Here is a 12,508-nt window from a genome sequence, read left to right as displayed (position 1 = left end):
TAAGCACAAAGCGAAATGCAGCAGCACCTTTACCTTGGTGCTGTGATGCTCAGGATCCTAGGAAAGGATTCTTATTGCAGTATGCAAAGTAGCTTTTGTTTTAATTTTTTAACTGCTATGTGTATTTCAAGAGAGCAGGAAAATCCCTTCAGAGAGGGTATCAAAATGGTATAAAAAAAGTTTGAGTGCCACCAATTACTCTACTCCTGCCCATCACTGAGCAAGTGAGAACAACTTTTCAAAACAGAGTATCACTACTGTGTATTCATGGCTATGACAGGGGCATTAGATCTGCTTTCTAAAGCTCCTTTTTGGGATCAGAGAACAATATGTGCCTGAAAGATGAAAAAAATGAATAATCTAAATTTCACAAATATTGCACATCGTGAAAATATTATGAATTGGCTTCCTGGCCAATGCTAATAAAAACAGAGTTTTCTACATTTTGCAAGTGGCAGAAACTGCCCTGGCACTGTGAAGTCATCAGTGATGGAATCTACTAAACTAGCACCAGCAAACAGAAACCAGCATGAGAACAAACGCAGAAGTGCACTACGGAGTAAGAAGCAGACATGAAATTTTATTGTAAATGTGTTTTTAAACTATGAATTAGTGTATAATATATATTTTCCACTCGTGTAGTCTTTCCAACTACTGTAGTTTGTAAACAACATGAAAGAAATATTTAATATGTAAGATGCATACCATTGTTTTTTCCTTTTTTTTTTTTAATTTTCTAGGGTGTTTTGTAACTCATGTCAGTGTGCACAGAGTTCCCAGAAATGTCTATCAATTGAAACAAATGTTTAACATTCCTAAGCAAACCACACCAGATATACTGATTCAAAGTATATTTGAAGACAATGGCTGAACTACAACCTTAGGTTAGACTTACAAGCACACATAGCTGTAGTAATAAAAGGGCACGACCATGGAGGCCTCGTGTTAGGCCTAAGGCCTAAACAGTCAGTGCTTTGTTACCATAAAGCAAAGCTAAGCTGTGAGCAAAAGGTAGTACCTTCTCACAGGAATTTGGCAAGGACTGGGCTGCTGATATTGCAGAAATACGCATACTTAGGAGGTTCTAGCACAGACCATGCGCATAAACATTCCAGGAGGATGGTAACAGAACATCTCGCTGTAGAAACAACTTGGTACCAGTACACACCCCATAGATAACAGGAACATACTGACCCATGTTCAGCACGGTCAGGATTACAGCATGATGGATAGTGATGTTTTGATCGAACCACTACATCCAAGGTAATGGGTGATATCTAGGTACATCAGGGTGTCAACCTAATATTTCTAAGGGTGCCACCTCGATACATAACTTACTTGTATCAGCGTACACAAGCATACTGAGAGGGGTTGTCTTGTTCCAGCTGAGGGGATAGCAGCAACTCTTAGCCTCTAACTGAGCTGAGTTCCATTGCCAGGGTGTGGGTATGTACTAGTGTAAACTATTGACATGTGCTCTAGATACCCAGGGTGCTTGAGACCATCAGTCATTTGACAATAAACCTGGTTCCAGTGCCTTTGTGTCTTACCTGATTTGTGATCATTGGAGGTTCTGAGAAGTCTGTGGTGTGGCCTAGCTGCACAGAGCCTGAACAGCATTCCTAAAGAGAGCACACGCATGCAGCTGAACAGTTATCAACATTGAAGGGAGCAGAATAGATGCCAGAGCTCCACACTGGTGGCAGCATCTGACTATGCTAGCAAGAACCTGAGACAGACATTTGACATAGTCCATTTAAGATTTCAACTCTAATGTAAAAGAATAATGTTCTAAAAGATGGGTCACCCATTCTTTTTTTGTCAAGGTACAGATTTTCTTGGTCAATGTCCAGATTCCAGAGAAAAAAATAATTAAAAACCATAATGATGAGCAAATAAAAAAACATGGGGTCTATTTAAAAGTCTTGGATGGATGAAATTTGGCCTGCAGTCTACCTACTGACTACCCCAGCTTTAAGATTTAACTTAGTAATACTTGCTCATGCTCCACATTCACTGGGTTAGAGTATGCAAGAGCCCCATATAGGCAAATACATTGGTCAGGGATGTTGCTCCATTGGAGCAGTAAATTTATGCTCACATGCAATAGCAGTACGTCAGTCCTGTTATCAGAGGAGTGCTGCTTCATAAAACTACCTCACTTGCTCTACAAACAAATCTGAGTGAGTAAAACATTCTAAAGCTTGTCTGCTCTCAAATAGTTTCCAACATTTCAAGTGAATTAGATTTTTTTTTAAAGCATGAAGAATTGATTCATCAGTGAGTCAGGTATGTACAGTCATTTTAGATGCACATTACGATTACAGAGTTAACAGGTATGGGAAACCCACATCGTAAAACATTTTATAAGGGGAGTGGCTGTTTGGACAAAGGAGAAACTGCCTGTGAAAAATCTTAAAGCGCCTCAGATATCATACAGTGTCCTAGATCCACAGACTTCAAGGGGACTATAAAACGTTACACCTGCTAAGACACTGCCTCATAGAGAGCTGAAGTTTAACCTTGCTAGTACAGCTTTCTCCTCAGCTGTGTCTGATATGGCTACAGTGCTTCGAACAACTCGTGAGTGGTACATTCTTTATTGTGTACCGTTTCCACACCCAAGGCAAATTTGACCACAGAGGTATATTGGGAATAACATACGTGGGGGAGGGGAGGGGGGTATATTTGCACCCTCCCATGCACCACCCCACCCCTTTCCTACTCCACCTGCATCCAGAGAGTACTGGAGAGCAGGGGAGGCAATCCTCTGCAGCTGCTACTGCTGCTGCCACCGCCCGTCCCAGCCACACATGCCCTGTCCCGGGGTAGGGGACCTTTGGGAGGAGCAGAGGTGGGGTGAGGTGTTTAGGCTAAGGGGGAGATTGTGTTTAGGCCAGGTCAGGCTTTGGGGCCTTGTGGGGTGGTGCAGTGTGAGCAGGGGCAGGAGGAAATCCTTGGGTCAATCGGCCGGGGGGACATGGTGTTCAGGTGAAGTGGGGGGGTGAAGGCTCTCTGGGCCGAATGGGGGTGGGAGACAAACTGGGGGTGATTGAAGTGGGGATAGGGCCAGCTGGAGAGCTGAGGGTGAGCGGGAGACAGGCAGGGCCTGGGGGCAAGCAGGGAGGTGGTCCACACTTACAAAAAAGCACATACTACCAGAAATTCCTGCATACGGGCCTGAATAACTCCATTGACTGCAGCCGTATCACACCACTGTCATCAGAATCAGGTCCACAGACTACACAAGTAACAGGGAGGAGCGTGTCTGGCTCCATGATCCCAGAAGGGGCAAGGCAGGGGAGAGCCAATCCTTAGAGCCTTCTGGACCACAGTGCCCCTCCCCAGCGCTGTCTGGAGTGTGCTGCATGGTGCCCCTCCACAGCCCCCAGGCAGCCCAAGAGCTGCATGGAGTGCTGTGGCAGCACTCTGGCTTCAATTTAAAGGCCTCAGGACAACAGGTATCACCACTGCTGTGGCAATTGCCTCCTTTGACCCATCCTCCCCACAGCAGCAGGTCCGCCCTGGAGAACTGAATGGGCTCCCTAAGTATGTTTTCCATGTGGGAATAGGGAGAGGGTAGAGAACAGAGCCATTACAACTAAAACTGAGAGACAGTAGCATCCAGAGCCTCTGAAACCCCCATAAGTGACTGTGGCCAGAAGACCCTGGTAGGTACAGATCTTGTGCCTGCACATCCATATTGTCCTCTGTGGTGAAGCAGCAGCACTGTAAACCAATGGTCAATAGCTTGCAGGTGAAACACAATCCTCACCCTAGCCCTTCATAACTAGGACCTAAAGGCTACGTCTACACTACAGCAATCTGTCAAAAGAAGTCACTGTCAGAAGAGATCTTCCAACAAAACTTCTGTCAATAGAGTGTGTCCACGCACAAAAGCCGATGGAAAAAGTCATCTGCTGTGTTGACAGAGTGGCCAGACTGCCTGCCCCCTTCCCAGCAGAACAGCCGACTGGAAGCACAGCACACTGGGCTGTCCAGTGACTCAGCAGCCCCGTCTGTCAACAGAGGGCCACCCGAAGTGTCCACAAGCTTTTTTGTCAACAGATTCTGCCAAGAAAGGCATTCTGCCTTGTGGGGGGGAGACAGAAGTCTGTTGACAAAATTGCCAAGTTCTGGCAATGGTACGTCAACAGAATTCATTTTTAGTGTGGACACTCTGCGGGTTTTGTTGACAAAGTGTTTGATTTGTTAAAAACAAAAACAACACAACACAACAAAAACCCTCTAGTGCAGATGTAGCCAAAGAGTGCAGTGGAGGAAAAATAACCAGGTTGGATGCCTTCTCATGGGCCACAGTAGCTGACTGTAATGCATTAGCAAATGCAGCAAAAGATTAGTTCCATTCACATATTAAAAAAAAAACCCTAAGGCTATGTCTACACTGCCCCTCCCTTTTCAGAAGGGGCATGTAAATGTGGCTGTTCAGGAATGAAAGTTAGGCATAGATTTAGATATCTCATGCCTCTTTTGCATACTCAAGTGGGCTCTTGAGTCCGAAACAGCTGATTTCAAAAGCCAATAAAGCCATGTAGACATTTGAAAGGAAACCCCACTTTCAACAGCAACCTTCTTCCTGAAAAAAATTAGGATTTCAAATGAACGTTAAGCCTGTACAATATTCATGTCATGATTAGCTTCCCATTGTGGTGATCATCCTCCACATAAATTGGAGAAACAAAGCATCATCTTATTCTCCAGAAATACAATTTTCGTCTTTCAGTACATATGCAAAAACTTACTACAGGACAAGCCCAAGAGAGAAACCAACAGAACACCACTAGCCATCACCTACAGTGCTCAGCTAAAACCTCTACAGCGCATCATCAGGGATTTACTACCCATCCTGGACAAACTTTCACAGGCCTTGGGAGGCAGACCAGTCCTTGCTCACAGACAACCTGCCAACCTGAAGCAATTCCTAACAAGCAACTATACACCGCACCACAGTCACTCTAACTCAGGGACCCATCCATGCAACAAACCTCGTTGCCAGCTCTGCCCACATATCTACACCAGCAACACCATTACAGGACGTAACCAGATCAGCCACACCATCGTGGGTTCATTCAGCTGCACATCTACCAATATAATTTATGCCATCGTGTGCCAGCAATGTCCCTCTGCTATATACATCGGACAAACTGGACAGTCTCTACGTAAAAGAAAAAATGCACACAAATCAGATATCAGAAATAGCAATATACAAAAACCCATAGGAGAGCACTTCAATCTCCCAGGCCACACAGTAGCGGACTTACAAGTAGCTATCCTACAGCAAAGAAATTTTAGGACCAGACTCCAAAGAGAAATTTCTGAGCTACAATTCATCTGCAAATTCGATGCCCTCAGCTCAGGCTTAAACAAAGACTGCAAATGGCTGGCTAACTACAGAAGCAGCTTCCCCTCCCTTGGTGTTCACACCTCCAGATCAACTGCTGGTAGTAAGCCTCACCCTTGCTGACTGAGCTAACCTTGTTACCCCAGCCTTGCTCTGGCTTATTTATACCTGGCCCTGCAGATTTCCAAGACTAGCATCTGATGAAGTGAGTCTGTGCTCACGAAAGCTCATGCTCAAAACTTTTCTGTTAGTCTATAAGGTGCCACAGGACCCTTTGTTGCTGTTACAGATCCAGACTAACACGGCTACCCCTCCAATATTATGCAAAAACTGTAGATTATCTGCAGTATTGCAAAACACCAGCAGGGGTTAGTCTTAAGCTAAAAAAGAGAGTAAGAGGCTACATCTTCGGGATGAAAAGGGCTCAGCACTGTTCTCATGAAATCTTTGGTGAAAAAAATATCACTTTGCTAGCCTATAAACACATGCATCTTACAATCAAAATGGTAACAAAACTGGAAAGAGATTACAGTGATCACTTTTAGCTTTCTAGGAAAGCAAAGCCTGCTTCATCTGCTATTACTGAAAACAGCCTTTTAATGAAGCTTAACAAGTAAACTAAGTCCAGTTTTTCATCTGATTCCATCAGCAGCTCCTCAATAGCAGTTGTTAAACTGCTGGAGCTCATGGTTTAAAAGTTTACATGGAAGCATAAAATATTGGTTGCATTTGCAAGGTATTGTTTTCCAGCATGTTCAAACTTCTTCCCCGGTGACACGCAATTCTGCAAAGTTTTGATATGTGGGGATAGAAAAAAGCCAAGCTGCCACTGCTGTAGAAAGGAACTCTTCCGAGTCAACATAAGCCCAAAGATATAGCCATTCTGTTGTTTAACACTGTTGACATTCTCCTGAATAGTTTGGTAAAGTGAAATTTGCACTTTTGCCACTAAAATTCTTCCACCCCCCCATGAGTGGATTTCACTTTGTGAGCCCGCAGAGTGCTGCCACCAAAAAAACAGTACAAAACTATCTCATTTATGGGGAAAAGAGGGTGAAACACCTATGAATGACAGAAGTTTTGTTGAGCAAGTATAACTGTAGACTCAGCCTTTCAAGAAGGTAACTGTCACATTTACATCTATGGTATTTTTTCTCTTTTGTAACTTGGTTTACAAGTAAGACTATTTGCCAAAATCCTGGCTACACTATTGAGTTCTACCCTAAAGGAATTATTTTAGAAATTCTGTGTTCATTGCCACAGGGAGGTAGCTGTGTCTGGATCTTCACAAAACCAAAAAGCAGTCCTGTAGCACTTTAAAGATTAACAAAATAACTAACAAAATAATTTATTAAGTGATGAGTTTTCGTGGGGCAGACCCACTTCTTTGGATCTGGAAGTGTTCATTGTATTATGTCAAATTATCCAGACAATGATTAAAGTTGTGACAGATACAAGACGTTCCTGCCATACTTGAAGAAAAAACATTGAATGCATAAGTGATATACTATGGGACTGGATATGAAGGGAATATATCGAACAATGTAGCAGACAAAGGCCCTTCTTTTGGGACTATAGGCTGGAGTGCACTTTCCGGGCAATAGCTAAGGGGAGGTAAAGAAACACTCACCACACAAAAACAACAAGAAGTCTTGTGGCACTTTATAGACTAACAGATATTTTGGAGCATAACCTTTTGTGGGCAAAGACCCACTGCATCAGTGCAGGAGATGGGGGTTTAAATATACGGGCTCATGAAAAGGAGGGAGTCCTAGCCAAGAGGAGGGCCAAAGTTCACAAGGTCAGCTCAGTCACAGAGGATGTGGCCCATTATCAGCAGCAAATGTGGAGTTGTGACTGTCAGGAGAAACCACTCACCACTCATGCATCTGATGAAGCGGGTCTTTGCCCACGAAAGCTTATTCTCCAAAATATCTGTTAGTCTATAAGGTGCCACAAGACTCTCGTTGTTCTCAAAGCTACAGACTAACATGGCTACCTCTCTGATACTTGTCGCCACACATGGTTATTCAAAAGGCTAAAGTTTTAAAGCTACGGGAGTGGACCTTTATCTGCTGATCACCTGAGCTATTTCTGAGTATGCTTATTCTGAACTAAGGCTGGTATGAATTTGTAACCACAGAAAAAGCTTACTGTGGGGTTTGAAGGACTGACTCCTACCACAGTTCTTGTTAGATCGGGTTGGAGGGACAGTCTATCACTTGTAAACTGTGTGTAAGTTACTGTTTTTAATGTTTTCAACTTCAAAATAAATGTGCTTGCTTATAAAGGGTTACATGGTAATTTATTACCGCTGGCAATTATTGCTATTCATAGCCTTCAAAGAAAAGCAAAGTGCAGACGCTGGCTTGTTAAGGGAATATTACAGGGTAGCAGCGCCTAATTTGAGCTGGGGCTTCGGCCCCTTCTGGGTGCATCCTCGTTTCTGGGGAACCCGAGCCTGGTTGGTTACAGGCCCCTCTCTCAAGCTTGGTTGACACTACATACCTTGTTATAACTATGTTTCTCTGGGAGTGTGCACTGAGTGATGTAGTTATTCCAAACTAACCTCCTGTATAGGCAATGCTATGTTGACAAGCCCTCCCATGGCTTAGAACATCTTCACCAAACATGCTCCATCGGTGCAGCTACACCGATGTAAATTTGGAGCACAGCCCAGCCCTCAGGTAGGTAAGATTCTGTGGCAATCAATCCTAAGGAAAAAAAAGAGATCACAATACTTGTCAACTTTTTAAACAGACATTTTTAAGGGCACTAGAGCAAACTACACCAAAGCATAGGAAAGATAGGAAGTAGGGTAAGAGGCTACCCTCCTGGGCAGTGGGTATAAGAGGCCTGGGGAGGTGGGACAAGAAATGCTGGATGTGGCACATGCATTTGGAACATCACTGCTGGAAGGTCCCAAGAACTGGGGGAGCCATTGGCACCCCGACCATGTCCCCGCCCCATCCTGAGGCCCTGCTTCTACTGGGTCTCTTCCTCATGTGACCCTGCCAAGGTTGCACCTCTTCCTCCTAAGTCCTTTCACTCTTCACTCCACCTCTTCCTCCAAGGCCCCATCCCACCCACCATTTGCTCCTTTCCACTTCCCTCTCTTCATCACTCACATTTAAGGCAGGAGGGAGTGGAAAGGAGAGAGTAGTGGGTGGCTCAGGAGAGGGAGCAGAGAGGAGTAGGTAGGGGACCTCAAGGGATGGGGTGCACCAGAATGGAGGGGTACTTGCGAGAGAGGGTAGAGAGGCTCAAGCAAGAAGACAGGGTCTTAGTGGAAGAAACCAAGTGGGGCCTCGGGGTGAAGTTGGAATGGAGCACCGGCAGGGCCTTCAGGGTGGAATGGGAACAAGGCCATGGTCCAGGTGCTGGTGGCCCCTCCCACTTCTAGGGAGCTTGTGCCCAGCTTCCACAAATGCAAGAATCCCATGCTACCTAGAGCCACCCTGTCTTAACAGGAACACAAAAACATGTCATATACAACTGGAAACTAGATCGAATTTCAAAGGATGAGCATAAATACATGAGAAGCAGGAGAAAGACCAAGGACAGCAGGTAGGCCCATTACTCAATGAGGAGGGAAAGATGATAAGAGAAAACAAAGCAATGAGATACCAAAGGACTGGCAAATATAGCAACTACCTGTTAAAAGAGGAATAAGGGCAATCCAGGGAATTATATACCAGTCAGTTTGGCACCTGGATAGATAAAGGAGCAATCAATGTTTAAGCCTCCAAAAGAACATAAGGTAACAAGTCACAGTCAACATAGATTTTTCAAGAACAAATCATGTCAAACCAACCTGATACTGAGAACAGGCCTGCATTCTACTATGCTCCAGTCTAGTATAAATGTTACTATTTTACTTCTAAAGGATCACAGTTTGTAACAAATGTCATTAGAATCAAAGGTAACAATCAAGATCTAAATTCCTGGTACAATATTAAAACAAGATCTAGAGGAATTTTTATTTAAAAGTAATTTAAGGCAATTCTTAAAAAAAAAAAAAATCTTACCAATAAGCTCTAAAGTTTAGTAAGTAGAGCCCCTAACTAAACGCTGAATCTTGGCCCCATTCTGGATTTTGTTAAGCTCATTACATAGTGGCTTCTCTGCCATTTCAGTTCAGCAGCTAGGGAACAGGTGAACCTCACAGTATTCAGTGATTAGGTCATGCTGCATTTGCAGTGATGTTCTACAAGGAAGTGGATCATACATGAAAGGAAAGATTTGATCCCACATACAATTATGTATGACAGTCTATGGCCTTTGTGTTTGATGCTTTGTATAATGATTGTGGTGAAGTACTAAGTATTTGCCTGACTTGTTCCATATAAGTGATGAGAAAGGAAACTGGAGCAGCAGGCAGAACGTTACCTATCAAGGAAGGGCACCTGAACCATTTATGCTGAGTGGGATAATACTTCCAGAGCCAAGATGTCTACAATTTATATGTTGGTCTCTAGGCTTTCTTCCTCATCCCTACCAACACTTCTGATTTCTTTCAATACCTGCCCCACTACTGGGCTACTTCTCAAATACCTTCACTCATTCTTTCTTGCACAAAAATTTGATCCTGATCAAAGAAGTTGAAGGTACTGTTTTTCACAAGAAGTCAGGCACCTCTTCTGTGTAGATTCTCACTATAAATGCTAACAGGTCAACAATTGTATCAGGTTGTAGTGGAGCAGCAGGAGGGGACTTGTGCGGAGCCCCGTCTGATAAGGAAAGGCTTGTAGGGAGCCAATTAGAAGGTGGCATAATGGAACAGCCATGTTTTAAGGAGCTGCTCAACAGAGCAGTTGCGGTTCTGACCGGGGAAGACACAAACCTATTCCTTAGAGGAAGCGCCTTGGACAGAGCAATGCAGGGCAGGCTTAGCAGACCTGGAGAGATGCTCCAGCCTGCTACTTCCCAGGCTGTGGCCTTGAGGGCAAAGAAGGTGCAAGGGATCACAGAGATGTGGCTCAGGAACAAGAGGTATTAGAGGGGCATAAAGGAGAACAGAACAAGGCTTCTGCCAGAAGGTCCTTGGGCTGGGACCCAGAATAGTGAGCAGGCCTGGGTCCTCCCCTTCCCCTTTTGCACCACATCTAGCTACTACTGGAGCGTGGCCTATACAGATTGCAGCTTGCTCCTGAGGTGAGGGTTAGACTTTGGCTGCAGTTGGCCACAGTGACAGGTGTGAAACTGAGAACTGCTAATACCCCCAGAAAGAAGTGAGAGATTGGAATACAGGGCACTGCTGCAGGACAGTGTCCTGAAGTAGACACGCTGGTCCAGTGTGCCATGTGGGTCCAGAGCCAGAGGACAGAGACATCAGAGAGCGTATAGCAGGGTTCGGCAACCAAAATAGCCAGAAGAGCCATTTTTTTCGATTAAAAAAAAAAAAACCAATAAATTCAAGAGCTGCAATGCATGTGAAGAGGAGATAGTTCTTAATAATAACATGAAACAATACTTTGTGTAACCCCTATTTTAAGAACAGCGCACACACAATGATTTGTGATGTGATGTGTGTTCACTGAAGGATGAACATGAACTTTTTACATATTCTATTTCCTCACACTTTATATCTGTGTGTTTGTACCACTGTCTTCCTGACTTTCACTCCCCAACCTTCTCCCTCTCTGGAGGATGCCAGATTCTGAACAATTTTGGGTTTGTTTTTCAAATCACTCTATAGCTGCTCTGGTACTTTGATAAAGTGCTCTCTTATATATTCGCCATCTGTGAATCGCTTTCCTCATTTCACGATCTCTTGAGTTACCACAAAACTAGCCACAGTTATGTCACTTGGTGGTTTCACCCATTTAGAGAGCCTGGTCTTACTTTGCTCTGCTTAGCATAGCAGTTCCTCCATGGCTTTTTTATTGGCATCTCCAGTTCAGCAAACATAGCGTGTTTTTTGATAAAATGCCTCTCGAGGTTGCATGTTTTCTTGTTGGCCAATTTCTCATTGTAAATAAGACAATAGGGGAGCTCAGCCGACCTGTATATAAATGAGAAGGACTGGGTCCATCCAGTTTGAAAGTCTCTGTTTTCAGCTTCAGTATTCCTCTTTTTGAAGCCATTCCAACCTCACCTTAATTATGCCAATTTTACTTCATGTTTAATTTCAGTTTTCTTTCTGAAAATGCATGTTGTGTTTCACAGCAGGAACGCCACAAGTGTCCTTCACCTTTTCAAAATGAAGACTTTATTAGCAACATGATCAAAAATACAAATACAGGGTCATATCTCACAAGGCACTACACATATTAAAGGTGGGTTACCCAAAGTTTATCAAAAATAATCAGGAAGTTGTGGGTTTTTGTTTTTGGTTTTTGTTTGTTTTCTGTTTTTACTTTTCAAAAAGTCCTTAAAGAGCCACATGCGGCTCTGGAGCCATGAGTTGCAGACACCTTGCATAGAGCAGAAGAGGGGGGTCCTAGCCTTCTAATGCTTTCACTCTTTGGGCTTGACTCCAGTTGCTGATGTAGTGTGAGCACTGCAGCTACTGTTCCACGGGTGAATCTGGTGTTAATTAGTGTTTAAAATATGCTGGGTTCTCTGGTAGTTTTATGCCAGAAATGCACCAAAAAAATTCAGACAAAAGCACCTTTGGATACTGGAAGCAATTAAAAATGTGAGTAAGAAAAAGAAGAGATAATAACTGCATTCTTCCCTCACATCCACTGATGGGAGTGGGACATAAAGGAATAGTTGCACAGGGGTCTGGTGTTTCAAAGTGGCCACCACCACTACTTTGGCCACAGTTGTGTCAAGAGCTCTAGGTTCCTTTGAAGCACCACAGAAGTGCTGTTCCACATTGCTCTGAGAGACAAGGGATGGGGCAGGGGCAGCTCAGCGGTCCAGGCTCGTGCTAAGCGCTTACTGCCCTAGGCCAAGGCCCTTAGAAGGCATGGAGGGAGCTGGGCTCCCACCCCACCCTCCCCCATGACCCATGCTGGCTGTCAGCCCCACTGTCCGCCCTGTTCACATTTTTGTCTGTAGAGCAGCAGATGATAGGGACATTCTAATCCCTAAACAAATAGCCCTGCATTGCCATTCAAGGAATTTGTAGAAATAAAAATAGTGTGCGCCTAAGTTGCCTGTACCTGAAATAGGTACAAGTAACTCCTCAGGCTAATA

Source organism: Carettochelys insculpta, chromosome 6, assembly GCF_033958435.1.
Source record: "Carettochelys insculpta isolate YL-2023 chromosome 6, ASM3395843v1, whole genome shotgun sequence".
In the NCBI taxonomy this organism is placed as follows: Eukaryota; Metazoa; Chordata; order Testudines; family Carettochelyidae; genus Carettochelys; species Carettochelys insculpta.
The sequence above is the reverse complement of the archived record's forward strand: the minus strand, read 5'-3'. Positions refer to the sequence as shown.